We start from the raw sequence: 6,000 nt of genomic DNA, 5'->3' as shown, positions 1-6,000 counted from the left end.
GAAAAGTGTAAAAAATCCTTCTTGTGTCAGTTTTTCTCTAAAATCCTCTTGTCAATAATGCTTTGTACTTTAAGCTAGCAAACACCCAACCTTAGAGAGGTTCTTTAAGTTTGCATAACACTTCAGAAACTTTGTATTATGAGATTGTGAGCTTAAGAGGGAGGATAACCCTTAAGAGTTTATGGTGTTGATTGTGTAAAGCTTTGAAAAGCTAGGTTGTAACTTTCAACACATAGTGGATTGAACACCTTAGCAAGTGAAACTAAAAGAGAGGACATAGGTGCCTAAAAAAAGGATCGAACCTCTATAAATCTTAGTGTCTAATTCTCTATCTCTATCTTTTATTTTTAAGATAGTTAATTTACTTTCATTTATTGTGTTCATTTGCTTAGATAAATTATTTTACAAAATTTGTGCTTATTAATTATTAATTTTTAAAAATTTTATTATCAATCAATTCATCCCCTCTTGGTTTATTTCAAGTCTTTAAGCTAACAATTGGTATCAAAGCTAGTACTTTTTTTTATAAGTCTAACAACCCAAGAGTGATCCTGAAAATAGCTCAAAGAAATATGGTAATCAATGTGAAACAACCATTCTTAAACTATAACAAATATAGTGGGCAACAAGAAGTGTATCTCATGATAAATGAAACAATTGGTACATCTCTTAGAAGTGAATGCCATTCAATTGTAAGACCTCTTCTCTTTGTTGGTGATAACTATTCATATTGGAATATTAGGATGAGATTGTCTATTCAAGCCAATGATTATGACGTTTGGTGGGTTATTGTAAATGGTCCTCAAATTCCAAAGAAGAGATGGATGGTAGGGAGGTGATCAAGCAAGAAAGTGAATGGGATGTCAATGATATGAATATGGCTTAACTCAATGTCAAAGTAATGCATACACTCTTTTGTGCATTAGGGCCTAATGAGTACAATAGAGTTTTTTTGTGTGAAATTGCAAAGAAATTTAAGACAAATTAGCTATCATTCATTAAGGTACAGATCAAGTGAAAGAGATAAAAATTGGCATGCTCACTCATGATTATAAGTTGTTCAAGATGAAACCAGACGAAACCATTAGTGAAATGTCAAATCGCTTCACCAACATCATTAAAGGTTTAAAGGCTATTAGAAAGACTTACTCAAATATGGATATGGTGAAAAAAATTCTTAATAGTCTACCAAAGAGCTAGAAAGCTAAAGTGACAGCCATTAAAGAGTCCAAAGATCCTTATACACTCTCTTTGGATGAACTAATGGGTTCTTTCCTTACCATGAGATGAAGCTCAAAAGGGGATAAGAACCAATCAAGAAAGGTGGTATTGTTCTCAAATCAACCTTTCAAGAAGATGAAAAAAATCTTGGACAAGAAAATGATGATGAAGATGAAGAGACGATCATGTTTGCAAAAAGATTTAAGAAGTTCATGAGGATGAACAAGTCCTCAAGTAGAAAAAGACAACAAAGGGAAATGATTAAAGGAGAATCAAGTAGAAGAAAAAAGGGATTAGATTATTTGTTAAGAATACAACAAACTAGGTCATATTAAATTTGATTGTCCTTTGTGGAAGAAGCAAAGCATGACAAAGCCAAAGAAGAAAGTAATGGTTGCAATATGAAGTGATAGAGACTTCTCTGATGATGAATCAAATGAGAAGGAAGTAGCCAATCTATATCTCATGGCTCTTGATGAGCCTAAGGTAACTTCTAATCCATATGATTTAAATTCATATACATTTGATAAATTACAAGATGCTTATAATAAATTAGCCATAGAATTTGAGAACATAAACATGAAATATAGGAAAATGATCTTTAAGTTGAAACTAGAAAATAAACTCTTGACTAAAGCAAAAGATGACTTAAAAAAGGAAATTGAGCTCTTAAAGTTGAATGTTAATGATTTCACTAAGAAAAATGAAAATTTACATAACTCATTTTCTAGATTTTATATGGGACATAAAAAACTCAATGACATGCTTGAAACACAAAGAGCATTCTTTGATAAAGATGGATTAGGCTATAATGGTGGTAACAAAGAGACTTATTTAAAAATTTTCCTTATTAAGCCAAATGATTCATCTAGCATATGTGCATATTGTCATAAATTGGGTCATTCTATACAATATTGTTCCTTGAAGAAAGTCACTTATAAAGGTAAGCTCATTAGGAGAGTGTGTATTCCAAAAGGAGTTAGCACATCTCAATATGAGATTACTAAAATGAAATGGATTCCAAAAGGCACAAAAATTGTTATTACTAACACTCAAGAACCCAAGAAAGTTTGGGTACATAAAACTAAATTTTAATTGTGTTTTTGTAAATGGATGAGCATTGCTACAAAGCAAATTCAAGCAAGAACAATCCATGGTACCTTGATAGTGGATGCTCAAAACATATGATCGGAGACAAGACTCCTTTTAAAGACTTAAGAGTTAAAAGTGAAGGACATGTTACATTTGGTGACAACTCTAAAGGCCAAATTGAAGGGATTGGCTCTATTGGTAACAATTCTTCTACTACTATTGAAAATATTTTACTTACAAAAGGACTCAAGCATAACTTTCTTAGTATTAGTCAATTATGTGACAAATGACTTAGAGTTGTGTTTGAATCCATGTACTGTCAACTAATTGATATCAAAACTAACAAACTAATTTTTGTTGGATATTGTCAAAGAAATATTTATGTAGTGCATCTAGATGATCTTTCCTCTAAATATGTTTTTTTCATGGTTCAAAAAAAAAATGAAAGTTGGATTTGGCATAGAAGACATGGACATGCAAGTATGCATGTAATTTCAAAACTCTCTCAAAATGATTTGGTTGTTGGTTTACCAAAATTGAAATATGCAAATGACAAGGTTTGTAATGCATGTACTCAAGAAAAACATAGAAAAAACTTTTTCAAACTTAAGAATTGTATTTCAACTACTAAACCTATCCAACTACTTCATATTGATCTTTTTGGTCCTACTAGGAAAATGAGTCTTGGTGGAAAACAATATGGGTTTGTTATTGTTGATGACTTTACTAGATTCACATGGGTTCTCTTTTTGCATTCAAAGAATGAAACTTTGGAAAAAAAATCATCACTTTTAGCAAGCAAATACAAAATGAGAAAGGCTATTAAATTTCTAGTATTAGAAGTGATCATGAAAAAGAATTTGAAAATCTTAGCCTTAATGTGTTTTGTAGTGAAAATGGTATTAGCCATAATTTTTCTACTCTTAGAACTCTTCAACAAAATGGGATAGCAGAAAGGAAAAATAAGACTTTAGAAGAAATAGCTAGAACCATGCTTTGTGAAAATAATTTACCTAGATATTTTTAGGCGGAAGCTATAAATACCTCTTATTATATTATAAATAGAGCTATGATTATGCCAATTTTGAAGAAAACTCCCTATGAACTTTGTAAAGGAAAAAGGCCTAACATAAGTTATTTTCATCCTTTTGATTGCAAATGTTTTATTTTGAACAATGAAAAAGATGATCTTGGAAATTTTGATGCAAAAAGTGATGAAAGGATTTTCCTAGGATATTCTTTGAATTCAAAAGCCTATAGAGTCTTTCATAAAAGAACATTAGTTATTGAAGAGTCTATACATGTTATTTTTTATGAATCTAATCCACCTCCGAGAAAGGTGCCTTTTGATAATGATGTAGGTATACTTCAAGAATATATCAATGATGCATCACATGACATTGAGGAGAACATTCAAAAAGAATATGATAGATTTCTAGAAGAGCTATAACTTATAGAGAAAGAACTAAATTACCATAAAGAAAGGAGATATGTCAAAGATAGTGAGATTATTAGTGATCCAACTCAAGGGATAAAAACTAGATCTTCTTATAATGTGTGTAATTATGTTACTTTTCTATCTCATATTGAACCCAAAAATATAGATGAAGTCTTAAGAGATGATCATTGAATATTGGCCATGCAAAAGGAATTGGACCAATTTGAAAAAGCCAAGTGTGAAATCTTGTACCTAGGCCCAGTGATCACCCTACTATAGGCACCAAATGGGTTTTTAAGAATAAAATGGATGAGCATGGCAATGTTGTTCGAAACAAAGCTAGGTTGGTAGCTCAAGGGTACAGTCAAGAAGAAAGAATTGATTATGATGAAACCTATGCCTCAGTTGCAAGGTTAAAAGCCATTAGGATGTTGCTTGCATTTGCATGTTTCAAAAATTTCAAGCTTTTCAAATGGATGTCAAGAGTGCATTTCTAAATAGTTTTATAAATGAAGAGGTGTATGTAGTGCAACCTCCCGGTTTTGCAAATCTTAAATTTCCAAATCATGTTTATAAATTGAAAAAAGCTTTATATGGTCTAAAACAAGTTCCTAGAGCTTGGTATGAAAGATTGTCAAAATTTTTAATTGAAAATGGTTTTATTAGAGGAAAGGTTGATACTACACTTTTTATTAAAACAGAAGAAAAAGACATTCTCATAGTGCAAGTTTATGTTGATGATATCATATTTGGTGCTACTAATAAAGTTCTTTATCAAGAATTTACTAAGACTATGCAAGGTGAATTTGAAATGCGCATGATGGGAAAACTTACATTCTTCTTGGGATTAGAAGTAAAGCAAACCAAAGATGGTACCTTCATCAATCAAGCCAAATACATCAAGGATTTGCTCATAAGGTTTGGACTAAAAGAATCAAAGCCTTACTTAACATCTATGAGCACTTCAACAAAACTTGACAAAAATGAAGGAGGTAAATGTGTTGACTCTAAATTATATAGGTCTATAATTGGTTCATTGCTATGTCTTACTGCAAGTAGATCGAATATAATGTTTAGTGTATGTTTGTGTGCTAGATTTTAATCATCACCTAGAGAATCACATTTATCTGCCATTAAAAGTATTTTTATATACCTTAAAGACACCTCTAATTTAGGATTATGGTATCCCAAAGGTTCATCTTTTGCTTTATAAGGCTATTCTGATGCGAATTTTAGTAGTTGCAAAATTGATAGAAAAAGCACTTTCGATACTTGTCAACTATTTAGGAATATGCTCATATCATGGTTCTTCAAGAAACAAAATAGTGTTATTCAATCCACAACCAAAGCTGAATATGTAATGGTCGGTAGTTGTTGTGCTCAAGTTTTATGGATTAAGCAACAATTAGACGATTTTGGAATTACCATGTGTTAACTCAAAAAGTTGAAATAAACCAAGAGAAGGAGTGAATTGGTTATAATAAAATTTTTAAAATCAATACTTAATAATCACAAGTTCAGCAAAATAATTTATCTAAGTATATAAACACAACGAATGAGAGTAAACACGAGATAGAGTTAGAGAATTAGACACCAAGATTTATAGAAGCTCGATCCTTTCTTTAGGCACTTACATCCTCTCCCTTAGCCTTTCTTACCAATGAGTTTAATCCACTATGTGTTGAAAGATAGAACCTAGCTTCTCAAAGCTTTACACAAACTACTCTCTTAGGTTGGGTATTTGCTAATTTGAAGTACACAACAGTATTGATAAGGAAATTTATAGAAAAACTTATACAAATAGAATTTTTTACACTTTTCTCTCTTTGAACTGCTTTGAATGTTTGAACAAGATGATAAATGAATAGCAATAAGCTCTCTTAGCTCTTCTTGCTCTTGTTCTGTAATGAAAGGCTTTATTTATAGGTAGGAAGAAGTTGAAAGCTGTTGCCTTACATTTAATGCTTCAAACCTGTAAAAATTTCATACAAAATGTAATCGTTGGGGCTTTTTGGGCATCAGGGGATCGATCCCCTCCTTTAGGGGATTGATTGGGTCAGCTTTGAAACACCCTAAAATTTTGCATAAAAGGTCTTTCCCGATAGATCGAGTAATGCACCTGATCGATCCATTCTTGGGTGATCGATCCCTTATGTAAGGGGATCGATCCCTTTTTTAAAAATTTGAGCGAGAAAAGCATTCTGTGTAAAAAGTGATCAATATTTTTAAAGAAGGGATCGATCGGGTAA

Source organism: Durio zibethinus, chromosome 13 (assembly GCF_047325235.1).
Source record: "Durio zibethinus cultivar Kanyao isolate XHJ-2024 chromosome 13, ASM4732523v1, whole genome shotgun sequence".
Taxonomy (NCBI): domain Eukaryota; kingdom Viridiplantae; phylum Streptophyta; class Magnoliopsida; order Malvales; family Malvaceae; genus Durio; species Durio zibethinus.
Note: the sequence above shows the minus strand (reverse complement) of the source record.